The following is a 14,325-nucleotide window of genomic DNA, read 5'->3' as shown; positions in this document are numbered from 1 at the left end:
ATTCGGGCCGACAAGGTGGCTACCGCCTTACTGGAGATCTTCTCCAGAGTGGGTTTCCCCCAAGAAATGCTCACCGACCGAGGGACCCAGTTCATGTCGCGGCTGATGGAGTCCCTCTGTAAGCAAATGCAGGTGCAACATCTGGTGGCCAGCCCGTATCACCCACAGACTAATGGCCTGTGTGAGCGGTTCAATGGCACCTTAAAGCAGATGCTTAAGATGTTGGTCGACTCCCACGGGAGAGACTGGGAGCGTTACCTCCCACACCTCCTATTTGCTTACCGGGAGGTTCCGCAGGCCTCAACGGGGTTCTCCCCCTTTGAGCTCCTGTACGGGCGACGGGTACGGGGCCCCCTGGCTCTGGTGAAGGAAGCATGGGAAGGGGATTTGGCCACCCCCGAGGTGTCGGTCATCGAGTATGTCGTGCGCCACCGGGACAGGATGATGGCCTTGGCAAAGCTGGTGCAGGACAATATGGCCCAGGCCCAGGCCGACCAGAAGCGGTGGTACGACCAGAATGCTTGTGAGAGGACCTACCAGGTGGGTCAAAAGGTGTGGGTACTGGTCCCCGTACCACAGAACAAGCTTCACGCAGCCTGGGAAGGTCCCTACTTCGTGCACCAGAAACTCAATGCCGTCACCTATCTGGTCACCCTGGATCACGCCCGTGGAAGGAGGAAGGCCTTCCACGTGAACATGATGAAGGCTCATCATGAGCGGGAAGCGACTGCCCACCCAGTGTGCAACCTTCCCGAGGAAGGAGAGGTAGAAAGCCTCCTGGATCTGCTCACCCAAGCCAAGGCGGGTGGGTCCATCGAGGATGTGGGGGTTGGCCACCAGCTCACGGAGGACCAACGGTCCCAGCTGGGGACCACCCTGCACCCCTTCCGGGGGCTGTTCAGCAGCCTGCCCGGAAGGACTGAGATGGCTGTCCACGACGTGGACACTGGCGATCACCCGCCGATCCGGCGTTCAGCATATCGGGTCTCTTTCGAGGTGCAGGGAAACATGCGCCAAGAGATAGACGAGATGCTGAAGCTGGGGGTGATCCAGGCATCCAGCAGCGCGTGGGCCTCGCCTGTAGTCCTCGTACCAAAGAAGGACCGAACTACACGGTTCTGCGTGGACTACCGGGGGCTCAACGCTGTAACGGCCACCGATGCGTTCCCCATACCACGCATCGATGACCTGCTCGATCGGATGGCCGGGGCTAAGTACCTGACCATCATGGATCTGAGCCGGGGGTACTGGCAGATTCCTCTGACCCCCGCGGCAAGGGAACGCTCTGCCTTTATCACCCCTTTTGGACTGTACGAGTCCACAGTGATGCCATTCGGCATGAAGAATGCCCCTGCCACTTTTCAGCGGATGGTCAATACGCTGCTTGAGGGACTTGAAGGGTACGCGGCTGCGTACTTGGACGATATTGCAGTCTTCAGTCCCACTTGGGAGGATCACCTAGAGCACCTGCGGCAGGTGCTCGGTCGGATCCACCGGGCAGGCTTGACCATCAAGCCGGAAAAGTGCCAGCTGGGCATGAGTGAGGTCCTCTACCTGGGTCACCGGGTAGGCGGGGGGGTTCTGAAGCCAGAACCGGGGAAAGTGGATGCCATCGCATCCTGGCCCACTCCTAGGACCAAAAAGCAGGTGATGTCCTTCTTGGGGACCGCCGGGTACTATAGGAGGTTCGTCCCACACTATAGCACCCTGGCCAAGCCCCTGACGGACCTCACCAAGAAGAAGCTGCCCGTCGCAGTCGACTGGACAGTCGCCTGCGAGACAGCTTTCGGGGCACTCAAGGCCGCCCTAAGTAGCTCCCCTGTACTGCAAGCTGCCGACTTCGACCGGCCGTTTGTGGTACAGACCGACGCCAGTGACTTTGGCCTCGGTGCTGTGCTAAGTCAGGTCAACACGACAGGCCAGGAACATCCTGTCTTGTACCTGAGCAGGAAGCTACTGCCCCGGGAGGTGGCTTACTCCACGGTGGAAAAAGAATGCCTGGCAATTGTATGGGCCCTGCAGCGTCTGCAGCCCTACTTGTACGGGAGCCATTTCACCGTGGAGACGGACCACAACCCCCTCAGCTGGTTACACACGGTCTCTGGGTCGAATGGCAGGTTGCTACGCTGGAGCCTCGCTCTCCAGCAGTACCACTTCTCCATTCGCCACAGAAGAGGCCGTGACCACGGTAACGCTGACGGGTTATCCCGGCAAGGGGAGGGTGCAGAAGGACGCACGGGGGAACACAGGAATGTGCTACCCCCTCGCGCCCTCGTATAGGGGGAGGTGTGATGAACCTGTAGCCGCCATCTTGGTAATGATAAATCATATCCAGGGATGGCCACACTTCAGCAGCCCCCACCCTTGGGACCTTCTGTTAAAACGTCAACTAGATAGTTTCCCCCCATCCAGGCTCCTGTAAGATAAGAAGCCTACTTAACACTTGAATGCTAGGAGCTTCAAAGACTTCGAGAGGAAACACAGCCAGCAGGGGGGGGTGCTTCGTCTATCTGTACCTGACCATTTGTCCCATAGGACTAGTTTCTTTGTCTGTCACAAGCATGGAGGCATAAGATATAGAAACATGAAAAGTACACGCATGTTGCATGGGATGGGCCAATAAAAAAATATCACGGCGTCCCGGAGCCATTGCGCACACAAGCCTCCGCGGTAGACGTTTGTACGTGCTCTGGAAGCCAAGATATAGCGCTGAGCCATTCCTGAGGACCGTATGGTATCATAATTGATATCAAAAGGTCGGTTACGGCGGCCCGAATCCATGGGAACCCCTGGGGGTATCATGAGACCATCCCAGAAGAAGTTATTGGGTTCCATAGAATTTGGGCTTCTGATCGAAGTTAGACCTGAGGGTGGAGACTGAGCCAGCTGACCTCACCAGCAGTGGGCGGGACGGGGCAGGTAAGATAGCAGGACAGACAAGAGACAAGTCAGTCTTGACCCAAGAGTGGTGTGCTGAACATCTGAGCACCAGCTGAGGCCACCAAGGGGAGGAGCAGTTTGACCATGCGGTGGTAGGCCTCAGCCTGTAACAAAGAACCGTGCCTGCGACCGCAGAATCCTCTCCCTGCGTCACAAGAAAATCAAGAAACCGGTAACTGATATGCTGTGGTGATTCTGTGTGTTGTATTCCATTGTTGTATAGTTTAGCCTGACCTTATACCTGTGTATATTTAGTTGTATATCGTGTATCTAGTGTATTATTATAATCAATTACCTCAAGTAATTGTGGGCCCGCCTTTTATTCTGCATAACGAACGCACGTCCGTGTGAGCTCGGCTCAAGCCAAAAACGCTACCCAGGGTTGGTTCCTGACCCGATATAGGCCCATTCACGGACTGGGCGTATATCTAAAATAGGGACTGGTGGCAGCATACCAACTGGGGATTGGGGACGGCTGGTAGTGACGGTCGGAGGTTCAGATATATATATTCCTGGCGCGGCCAAGGAAGATATATATACCGCCCTCACTACAGAGGGCCCCGATACCCAGTAGGTTACAGGACAGTCTCTCTGGCGACCGCTTATCCTAGGTGCAGTTCCTTGACTGACCTGAGGCTAAGAGGGCGCTAGCGAGTTGTGCTGTGTAGTGACGTTGAAGGGATAACACACTACCGTGTTCCCTGCGCTGGTTGCAGCTACCTGGCACTACTTTCTCTAGGTGCAGTACCTTGACTGACCTGAGAGGTAAGGGGGCGCCAGAGAGCTGCACCCACCGGCCGGCTTTCATCACAGGAAGTAAAAAGGGAGAGCTAGAAAGATAGCATTGCATCACATTACATGGCAATGCAATGCACAGTTGCTGAAGTTGAACCAAAATGAGCTTGTAATCTGGCTTCTGCAACTTTGAACATGAAAAATCCAATGAGGAGAAGAAAAGCAAAGCCAAAGAGTCCATCCCAAAATCCGACAAACAAGCAAAATGAACAAAAAACATTGAATTCAATTCTTTCTGATTTTAGAAACTGCATTAAAGAAGGGGTGCACCGGTCCTGGAGATACTGCAATACCAGGTCAATGCGTGGAGTGGACAGAGCAAGCTCTTTTTCCATCTCCCTGTTCTAAAAATCCATTTAATATATGGTCCCCAGATAGGGGACGTATCAGATATTAAACTGATAAGAACAGATACTACACTTGATCTTAGCCAAAAGGCCGAGAAGCGATAACCAGAATTGGTTTCAAACTACGGAGCCACCCAAGGATCCTGAAAAGTCCATTTGTGGAGATGAGCTCCTGGACTCCCGTTAAGAAGACATGTTGTCAACCTCTAGATCCCTTACATGCCTGCACTTTCCGGCTTGCTGCTGCTGCAATCCACGCGTTTTAGATCTGCATAACTCCACCTCTTTAAACACAGCACCTTCACCCCCTGCTGTTCCCACCCGCCTCAACACCGTTGGAAGGGAGGAGAACCAATTAAGGCGGGGGGTGGGGTGGAACGAGCAGCTGTCTACCCTTAGCAGGAGGGCTCCTGATTACATACCTCTCCTGCTGCTGCTGCTGCTGGCTGTCCAGCAGCAGACTGAAGGTGGCTGCTGCTGTGCACAGGTATATAAAGGCTCAGAGCCTATTATGACACGCGCAGCCAGCGTTCCATTGCCACATTCCATCTACTGCAGGCAGGATACCTGGCTGGCTGAATGTCGCTGAGAAGCTCACAGAGACCGCCATAAGCAACAGTTTAACAGAATGCCACAGACTAATCAACCAAACTTTTTGGGTTGGGTTCTCTTTTATAGTCTGCAGGCATTAAATGAAAGAAGTCAGTGTTCCAGCAGAGGGAGACAACGTTTCAGAAAAGGCATTGTAGCAAACCAAAAAAGAAATTTTAAGCGCAGCAGAGTAACCAGCGCACATACCTGTTAGCTCAGGTGAGTTTAAAAGGCTGCTGTTGATAACAAGGGCATTTGCTAAATAGATGGTGTGTGTGCAACAATATACTGAAAGGTCAATTATATTGTGCAGCTTATCTCACCACCTGTAGTTATTTAGGTGAAAGCTCCAAAATGCTTGCCTAATATGTCTGTTTATCCAAAAGGAAGTAAAAAGGGAGAGCTAGAAAGATAGCATTGCATCACATTACATGGCAATGCAATGCACAGTTGCTGAAGTTGAACCAAAATGAGCTTGTAATCTGGCTTCTGCAACTTTGAACATGAAAAATCCAATGAGGAGAAGAAAAGCAAAGCCAAAGAGTCCATCCCAAAATCCGACAAACAAGCAAAATGAACAAAAAACATTGAATTCAATTCTTTCTGATTTTAGAAACTGCATTAAAGAAGGGGTGCACCGGTCCTGGAGATACTGCAATACCAGGTCAATGCGTGGAGTGGACAGAGCAAGCTCTTTTTCCATCTCCCTGTTCTAAAAATCCATTTAATATATGGTCCCCAGATAGGGGACGTATCAGATATTAAACTGATAAGAACAGATTTTTTTGATTGAAGCTGCATCCAAGGCACTGAAAAATGTGACCGAAGTCACACCAAAACAGCGCACGAGGCGAGGATTCATGTGGACCCTTCCCGGAGGAGAGGGTCCCCAATAAACCATCCCCATCCCTCCGAGCCAGAAGGCCACAGCGAGGGTCAGGGATCTCCGATGCTCTCCCTAGCCGAAGCCGGAGAAGAGCCGTTTTCGTGCTCCCAGCTTCCATCTAGGCTGCCACCCTAGTGGAGCTGGAGCCTGTGTTGGTTTCTCAGCCCAAAGCTGACCGGACCTCCGACCGGGTTTATAAAAATTCCCCTTCCTAGCCCGGAGGCCAGGAATAGGGGGGGTTGCTCAGAAAGTATGATTGGCAAAGGTGCGGCGTGCTACGAAGCCAAGTCTTTCTGGGGTTCCCAGTCCCAGTAAGCTTGGACTCCCACCAGGGCGCCTACTCCTGGGGCACATTGCTCCAAAGCCCTCACACTTACCCAGCCTAGTGACTTCGATCCTGGAGGGCCATGTTTTCCATCAGATAACTCTATGAGCCACCTGGCGTACTAACAAGTGCACCAAACCAGTGTGTAATATGCATCAATTTACTAGGGCAGCCCAAGGACAAAACTGCCTTTTCAAAAGATACTACACTTGATCTTAGCCAAAAGGCCGAGAAGCGATAACCAGAATTGGTTTCAAACTACGGAGCCACCCAAGGATCCTGAAAAGTCCATTTGTGGAGATGAGCTCCTGGACTCCCGTTAAGAAGACATGTTGTCAACCTCTAGATCCCTTACATGCCTGCACTTTTCGGCTTGCTGCTGCTGCAATCCACGCGTTTTAGATCTGCATAACTCCACCTCTTTAAACACAGCACCTTCACCCCCTGCTGTTCCCACCCGCCTCAACACCGTTGGAAGGGAGGAGAACCAATTAAGGCGGGGGGTGGGGTGGAACGAGCAGCTGTCTACCCTTAGCAGGAGGGCTCCTGATTACATACCTCTCCTGCTGCTGCTGCTGCTGGCTGTCCAGCAGCAGACTGAAGGTGGCTGCTGCTGTGCACAGGTATATAAAGGCTCAGAGCCTATTATGACACGCGCAGCCAGCGTTCCATTGCCACATTCCATCTACTGCAGGCAGGATACCTGGCTGGCTGAATGTCGCTGAGAAGCTCACAGAGACCGCCATAAGCAACAGTTTAACAGAATGCCACAGACTAATCAACCAAACTTTTTGGGTTGGGTTCTCTTTTATAGTCTGCAGGCATTAAATGAAAGAAGTCAGTGTTCCAGCAGAGGGAGACAACGTTTCAGAAAAGGCATTGTAGCAAACCAAAAAAGAAATTTTAAGCGCAGCAGAGTAACCAGCGCACATACCTGTTAGCTCAGGTGAGTTTAAAAGGCTGCTGTTGATAACAAGGGCATTTGCTAAATAGATGGTGTGTGTGCAACAATATACTGAAAGGTCAATTATATTGTGCAGCTTATCTCACCACCTGTAGTTATTTAGGTGAAAGCTCCAAAATGCTTGCCTAATATGTCTGTTTATCCAAAAGGAAGTAAAAAGGGAGAGCTAGAAAGATAGCATTGCATCACATTACATGGCAATGCAATGCACAGTTGCTGAAGTTGAACCAAAATGAGCTTGTAATCTGTCTTCTGCAACTTTGAACATGAAAAATCCAATGAGGAGAAGAAAAGCAAAGCCAAAGAGTCCATCCCAAAATCCGACAAACAAGCAAAATGAACAAAAAACATTGAATTCAATTCTTTCTGATTTTAGAAACTGCATTAAAGAAGGGGTGCACCGGTCCTGGAGATACTGCAATACCAGGTCAATGCGTGGAGTGGACAGAGCAAGCTCTTTTTCCATCTCCCTGTTCTAAAAATCCATTTAATATATGGTCCCCAGATAGGGGACGTATCAGATATTAAACTGATAAGAACAGATACTACACTTGATCTTAGCCAAAAGGCCGAGAAGCGATAACCAGAATTGGTTTCAAACTACGGAGCCACCCAAGGATCCTGAAAAGTCCATTTGTGGAGATGAGCTCCTGGACTCCCGTTAAGAAGACATGTTGTCAACCTCTAGATCCCTTACATGCCTGCACTTTTCGGCTTGCTGCTGCTGCAATCCACGCGTTTTAGATCTGCATAACTCCACCTCTTTAAACACAGCACCTTCACCCCCTGCTGTTCCCACCCGCCTCAACACCGTTGGAAGGGAGGAGAACCAATTAAGGCGGGGGGTGGGGTGGAACGAGCAGCTGTCTACCCTTAGCAGGAGGGCTCCTGATTACATACCTCTCCTGCTGCTGCTGCTGGCTGTCCAGCAGCAGACTGAAGGTGGCTGCTGCTGTGCACAGGTATATAAAGGCTCAGAGCCTATTATGACACGCGCAGCCAGCGTTCCATTGCCACATTCCATCTACTGCAGGCAGGATACCTGGCTGGCTGAATGTCGCTGAGAAGCTCACAGAGACCGCCATAAGCAACAGTTTAACAGAATGCCACAGACTAATCAACCAAACTTTTTGGGTTGGGTTCTCTTTTATAGTCTGCAGGCATTAAATGAAAGAAGTCAGTGTTCCAGCAGAAGGAGACAACGTTTCAGAAAAGGCATTGTAGCAAACCAAAAAAGAAATTTTAAGCGCAGCAGAGTAACCAGCGCACATACCTGTTAGCTCAGGTGAGTTTAAAAGGCTGCTGTTGATAACAAGGGCATTTGCTAAATAGATGGTGTGTGTGCAACAATATACTGAAAGGTCAATTATATTGTGCAGCTTATCTCACCACCTGTAGTTATTTAGGTGAAAGCTCCAAAATGCTTGCCTAATATGTCTGTTTATCCAAAAGGAAGTAAAAAGGGAGAGCTAGAAAGATAGCATTGCATCACATTACATGGCAATGCAATGCACAGTTGCTGAAGTTGAACCAAAATGAGCTTGTAATCTGGCTTCTGCAACTTTGAACATGAAAAATCCAATGAGGAGAAGAAAAGCAAAGCCAAAGAGTCCATCCCAAAATCCGACAAACAAGCAAAATGAACAAAAAACATTGAATTCAATTCTTTCTGATTTTAGAAACTGCATTAAAGAAGGGGTGCACCGGTCCTGGAGATACTGCAATACCAGGTCAATGCGTGGAGTGGACAGAGCAAGCTCTTTTTCCATCTCCCTGTTCTAAAAATCCATTTAATATATGGTCCCCAGATAGGGGACGTATCAGATATTAAACTGATAAGAACAGATACTACACTTGATCTTAGCCAAAAGGCCGAGAAGCGATAACCAGAATTGGTTTCAAACTACGGAGCCACCCAAGGATCCTGAAAAGTCCATTTGTGGAGATGAGCTCCTGGACTCCCGTTAAGAAGACATGTTGTCAACCTCTAGATCCCTTACATGCCTGCACTTTTCGGCTTGCTGCTGCTGCAATCCACGCGTTTTAGATCTGCATAACTCCACCTCTTTAAACACAGCACCTTCACCCCCTGCTGTTCCCACCCGCCTCAACACCGTTGGAAGGGAGGAGAACCAATTAAGGCGGGGGGTGGGGTGGAACGAGCAGCTGTCTACCCTTAGCAGGAGGGCTCCTGATTACATACCTCTCCTGCTGCTGCTGCTGGCTGTCCAGCAGCAGACTGAAGGTGGCTGCTGCTGTGCACAGGTATATAAAGGCTCAGAGCCTATTATGACACGCGCAGCCAGCGTTCCATTGCCACATTCCATCTACTGCAGGCAGGATACCTGGCTGGCTGAATGTCGCTGAGAAGCTCACAGAGACCGCCATAAGCAACAGTTTAACAGAATGCCACAGACTAATCAACCAAACTTTTTGGGTTGGGTTCTCTTTTATAGTCTGCAGGCATTAAATGAAAGAAGTCAGTGTTCCAGCAGAGGGAGACAACGTTTCAGAAAAGGCATTGTAGCAAACCAAAAAAGAAATTTTAAGCGCAGCAGAGTAACCAGCGCACATACCTGTTAGCTCAGGTGAGTTTAAAAGGCTGCTGTTGATAACAAGGGCATTTGCTAAATAGATGGTGTGTGTGCAACAATATACTGAAAGGTCAATTATATTGTGCAGCTTATCTCACCACCTGTAGTTATTTAGGTGAAAGCTCCAAAATGCTTGCCTAATATGTCTGTTTATCCAAAAGGAAGTAAAAAGGGAGAGCTAGAAAGATAGCATTGCATCACATTACATGGCAATGCAATGCACAGTTGCTGAAGTTGAACAAAAATGAGCTTGTAATCTGGCTTCTGCAACTTTGAACATGAAAAATCCAATGAGGAGAAGAAAAGCAAAGCCAAAGAGTCCATCCCAAAATCCGACAAACAAGCAAAATGAACAAAAAACATTGAATTCAATTCTTTCTGATTTTAGAAACTGCATTAAAGAAGGGGTGCACCGGTCCTGGAGATACTGCAATACCAGGTCAATGCGTGGAGTGGACAGAGCAAGCTCTTTTTCCATCTCCCTGTTCTAAAAATCCATTTAATATATGGTCCCCAGATAGGGGACGTATCAGATATTAAACTGATAAGAACAGATACTACACTTGATCTTAGCCAAAAGGCCGAGAAGCGATAACCAGAATTGGTTTCAAACTACGGAGCCACCCAAGGATCCTGAAAAGTCCATTTGTGGAGATAAGCTCCTGGACTCCCGTTAAGAAGACATGTTGTCAACCTCTAGATCCCTTACATGCCTGCACTTTTCGGCTTGCTGCTGCTGCAATCCACGCGTTTTAGATCTGCATAACTCCACCTCTTTAAACACAGCACCTTCACCCCCTGCTGTTCCCACCCGCCTCAACACCGTTGGAAGGGAGGAGAACCAATTAAGGCGGGGGGTGGGGTGGAACGAGCAGCTGTCTACCCTTAGCAGGAGGGCTCCTGATTACATACCTCTCCTGCTGCTGCTGCTGCTGGCTGTCCAGCAGCAGACTGAAGGTGGCTGCTGCTGTGCACAGGTATATAAAGGCTCAGAGCCTATTATGACACGCGCAGCCAGCGTTCCATTGCCACATTCCATCTACTGCAGGCAGGATACCTGGCTGGCTGAATGTCGCTGAGAAGCTCACAGAGACCGCCATAAGCAACAGTTTAACAGAATGCCACAGACTAATCAACCAAACTTTTTGGGTTGGGTTCTCTTTTATAGTCTGCAGGCATTAAATGAAAGAAGTCAGTGTTCCAGCAGAGGGAGACAACGTTTCAGAAAAGGCATTGTAGCAAACCAAAAAAGAAATTTTAAGCGCAGCAGAGTAACCAGCGCACATACCTGTTAGCTCAGGTGAGTTTAAAAGGCTGCTGTTGATAACAAGGGCATTTGCTAAATAGATGGTGTGTGTGCAACAATATACTGAAAGGTCAATTATATTGTGCAGCTTATCTCACCACCTGTAGTTATTTAGGTGAAAGCTCCAAAATGCTTGCCTAATATGTCTGTTTATCGAAAAGGAAGTAAAAAGGGAGAGCTAGAAAGATAGCATTGCATCACATTACATGGCAATGCAATGCACAGTTGCTGAAGTTGAACCAAAATGAGCTTGTAATCTGGCTTCTGCAACTTTGAACATGAAAAATCCAATGAGGAGAAGAAAAGCAAAGCCAAAGAGTCCATCCCAAAATCCGACAAACAAGCAAAATGAACAAAAAACATTGAATTCAATTCTTTCTGATTTTAGAAACTGCATTAAAGAAGGGGTGCACCGGTCCTGGAGATACTGCAATACCAGGTCAATGCGTGGAGTGGACAGAGCAAGCTCTTTTTCCATCTCCCTGTTCTAAAAATCCATTTAATATATGGTCCCCAGATAGGGGACGTATCAGATATTAAACTGATAAGAACAGATACTACACTTGATCTTAGCCAAAAGGCCGAGAAGCGATAACCAGAATTGGTTTCAAACTACGGAGCCACCCAAGGATCCTGAAAAGTCCATTTGTGGAGATGAGCTCCTGGACTCCCGTTAAGAAGACATGTTGTCAACATCTAGATCCCTTACATGCCTGCACTTTTCGGCTTGCTGCTGCTGCAATCCACGCGTTTTAGATCTGCATAACTCCACCTCTTTAAACACAGCACCTTCACCCCCTGCTGTTCCCACCCGCCTCAACACCGTTGGAAGGGAGGAGAACCAATTAAGGCGGGGGGTGGGGTGGAACGAGCAGCTGTCTACCCTTAGCAGGAGGGCTCCTGATTACATACCTCTCCTGCTGCTGCTGCTGCTGGCTGTCCAGCAGCAGACTGAAGGTGGCTGCTGCTGTGCACAGGTATATAAAGGCTCAGAGCCTATTATGACACGCGCAGCCAGCGTTCCATTGCCACATTCCATCTACTGCAGGCAGGATACCTGGCTGGCTGAATGTCGCTGAGAAGCTCACAGAGACCGCCATAAGCAACAGTTTAACAGAATGCCACAGACTAATCAACCAAACTTTTTGGGTTGGGTTCTCTTTTATAGTCTGCAGGCATTAAATGAAAGAAGTCAGTGTTCCAGCAGAGGGAGACAACGTTTCAGAAAAGGCATTGTAGCAAACCAAAAAAGAAATTTTAAGCGCAGCAGAGTAACCAGCGCACATACCTGTTAGCTCAGGTGAGTTTAAAAGGCTGCTGTTGATAACAAGGGCATTTGCTAAATAGATGGTGTGTGTGCAACAATATACTGAAAGGTCAATTATATTGTGCAGCTTATCTCACCACCTGTAGTTATTTAGGTGAAAGCTCCAAAATGCTTGCCTAATATGTCTGTTTATCCAAAAGGAAGTAAAAAGGGAGAGCTAGAAAGATAGCATTGCATCACATTACATGGCAATGCAATGCACAGTTGCTGAAGTTGAACCAAAATGAGCTTGTAATCTGGCTTCTGCAACTTTGAACATGAAAAATCCAATGAGGAGAAGAAAAGCAAAGCCAAAGAGTCCATCCCAAAATCCGACAAACAAGCAAAATGAACAAAAAAACATTGAATTCAATTCTTTCTGATTTTAGAAACTGCATTAAAGAAGGGGTGCACCGGTCCTGGAGATACTGCAATACCAGGTCAATGCGTGGAGTGGACAGAGCAAGCTCTTTTTCCATCTCCCTGTTCTAAAAATCCATTTAATATATGGTCCCCAGATAGGGGACGTATCAGATATTAAACTGATAAGAACAGATACTACACTTGATCTTAGCCAAAAGGCCGAGAAGCGATAACCAGAATTGGTTTCAAACTACGGAGCCACCCAAGGATCCTGAAAAGTCCATTTGTGGAGATGAGCTCCTGGACTCCCGTTAAGAAGACATGTTGTCAACCTCTAGATCCCTTACATGCCTGCACTTTTCGGCTTGCTGCTGCTGCAATCCACGCGTTTTAGATCTGCATAACTCCACCTCTTTAAACACAGCACCTTCACCCCCTGCTGTTCCCACCCGCCTCAACACCGTTGGAAGGGAGGAGAACCAATTAAGGCGGGGGGTGGGGTGGAACGAGCAGCTGTCTACCCTTAGCAGGAGGGCTCCTGATTACATACCTCTCCTGCTGCTGCTGCTGGCTGTCCAGCAGCAGACTGAAGGTGGCTGCTGCTGTGCACAGGTATATAAAGGCTCAGAGCCTATTATGACACGCGCAGCCAGCGTTCCATTGCCACATTCCATCTACTGCAGGCAGGATACCTGGCTGGCTGAATGTCGCTGAGAAGCTCACAGAGACCGCCATAAGCAACAGTTTAACAGAATGCCACAGACTAATCAACCAAACTTTTTGGGTTGGGTTCTCTTTTATAGTCTGCACGCATTAAATGAAAGAAGTCAGTGTTCCAGCAGAGGGAGACAACGTTTCAGAAAAGGCATTGTAGCAAACCAAAAAAGAAATTTTAAGCGCAGCAGAGTAACCAGTGCACATACCTGTTAGCTCAGGTGAGTTTAAAAGGCTGCTGTTGATAACAAGGGCATTTGCTAAATAGATGGTGTGTGTGCAACAATATACTGAAAGGTCAATTATATTGTGCAGCTTATCTCACCACCTGTAGTTATTTAGGTGAAAGCTCCAAAATGCTTGCCTAATATGTCTGTTTATCCAAAAGGAAGTAAAAAGGGAGAGCTAGAAAGATAGCATTGCATCACATTACATGGCAATGCAATGCACAGTTGCTGAAGTTGAACCAAAATGAGCTTGTAATCTGGCTTCTGCAACTTTGAACATGAAAAATCCAATGAGGAGAAGAAAAGCAAAGCCAAAGAGTCCATCCCAAAATCCGACAAACAAGCAAAATGAACAAAAAACATTGAATTCAATTCTTTCTGATTTTAGAAACTGCATTAAAGAAGGGGTGCACCGGTCCTGGAGATACTGCAATACCAGGTCAATGCGTGGAGTGGACAGAGCAAGCTCTTTTTCCATCTCCCTGTTCTAAAAATCCATTTAATATATGGTCCCCAGATAGGGGACGTATCAGATATTAAACTGATAAGAACAGATTTTTTTTTTAATTTGGCTATCCCCTCACAGGGATAAAACCAGTTTTATTTAAAAATTACACAGATGTACAGAAATAAAAGCAACATTTTACATCATTACAAATTTTTATACATTGTCTCGAAACATACGAGACTTAAAAGCATAAATTATTCAAATAGGATAAAAATTTGCATATATTCAAATTAATAAAATGTTACAAAAATTCAAAATGTGTTCCATACATTGACATCCCATTTTAGGGAGATATTTGGATTATTTTTTTTATCTAATAAAAAATATACATACATTTCACTTAAACAAAAACTAAAAACATCATTTAAAGACAATTCATCATGATTAAAAATTAAAATATTTCGGGCTTTCCAGAGAGCTATTTTGGCGCAATTTATTGTCTTCCATGCCATAATTTTT

At 47.6% G+C, this 14,325-nt stretch overlaps 8 non-coding genes and 1 pseudogene across 8 annotated transcripts; all 9 read right to left on the bottom strand.

Moving 5' to 3' along the window:
* Positions 1–3,994: 3,994 nt before the first annotated feature.
* On the bottom strand, positions 3,995–4,185 carry LOC141208045 (U2 spliceosomal RNA). The gene has a single exon (XR_012278315.1). It is a non-coding gene; the product is annotated as a U2 spliceosomal RNA (small nuclear RNA).
* A 1,115-nt stretch (positions 4,186–5,300) lies between these two features.
* LOC141208144 (U2 spliceosomal RNA) lies at positions 5,301–5,483 on the bottom strand. Its single transcript, XR_012278410.1, has one exon. It is a non-coding gene; the product is annotated as a U2 spliceosomal RNA (small nuclear RNA).
* Positions 5,484–6,007: 524 nt separating this feature from the next.
* On the bottom strand, positions 6,008–6,123 carry LOC141208203 (U2 spliceosomal RNA; annotated as a pseudogene).
* Positions 6,124–7,238: 1,115 nt separating this feature from the next.
* LOC141208044 (U2 spliceosomal RNA) lies at positions 7,239–7,429 on the bottom strand. The gene has a single exon (XR_012278314.1). It is a non-coding gene; the product is annotated as a U2 spliceosomal RNA (small nuclear RNA).
* Positions 7,430–8,541: 1,112 nt separating this feature from the next.
* On the bottom strand, positions 8,542–8,732 carry LOC141208043 (U2 spliceosomal RNA). The gene has a single exon (XR_012278313.1). It is a non-coding gene; the product is annotated as a U2 spliceosomal RNA (small nuclear RNA).
* A 1,112-nt stretch (positions 8,733–9,844) lies between these two features.
* LOC141208042 (U2 spliceosomal RNA) lies at positions 9,845–10,035 on the bottom strand. The gene has a single exon (XR_012278312.1). It is a non-coding gene; the product is annotated as a U2 spliceosomal RNA (small nuclear RNA).
* Positions 10,036–11,150: 1,115 nt separating this feature from the next.
* Positions 11,151–11,341, bottom strand: LOC141208041 (U2 spliceosomal RNA). The gene has a single exon (XR_012278311.1). It is a non-coding gene; the product is annotated as a U2 spliceosomal RNA (small nuclear RNA).
* A 1,116-nt stretch (positions 11,342–12,457) lies between these two features.
* LOC141208040 (U2 spliceosomal RNA) lies at positions 12,458–12,648 on the bottom strand. Its single transcript, XR_012278310.1, has one exon. It is a non-coding gene; the product is annotated as a U2 spliceosomal RNA (small nuclear RNA).
* A 1,112-nt stretch (positions 12,649–13,760) lies between these two features.
* Positions 13,761–13,948, bottom strand: LOC141208155 (U2 spliceosomal RNA). The gene has a single exon (XR_012278421.1). It is a non-coding gene; the product is annotated as a U2 spliceosomal RNA (small nuclear RNA).
* Between the last annotated feature and the right edge of the window lie 377 nt (positions 13,949–14,325).

The sequence above is a fragment of the Phyllobates terribilis genome, unplaced genomic scaffold (assembly GCF_046119375.1).
Source record: "Phyllobates terribilis strain yellow unplaced genomic scaffold, ASM4611937v1 Scaffold_168__1_contigs__length_4147262, whole genome shotgun sequence".
Taxonomy (NCBI): Eukaryota; Metazoa; Chordata; class Amphibia; order Anura; family Dendrobatidae; genus Phyllobates; species Phyllobates terribilis.
The sequence above is the reverse complement of the archived record's forward strand: the minus strand, read 5'-3'. Positions and strand labels throughout refer to the sequence as shown.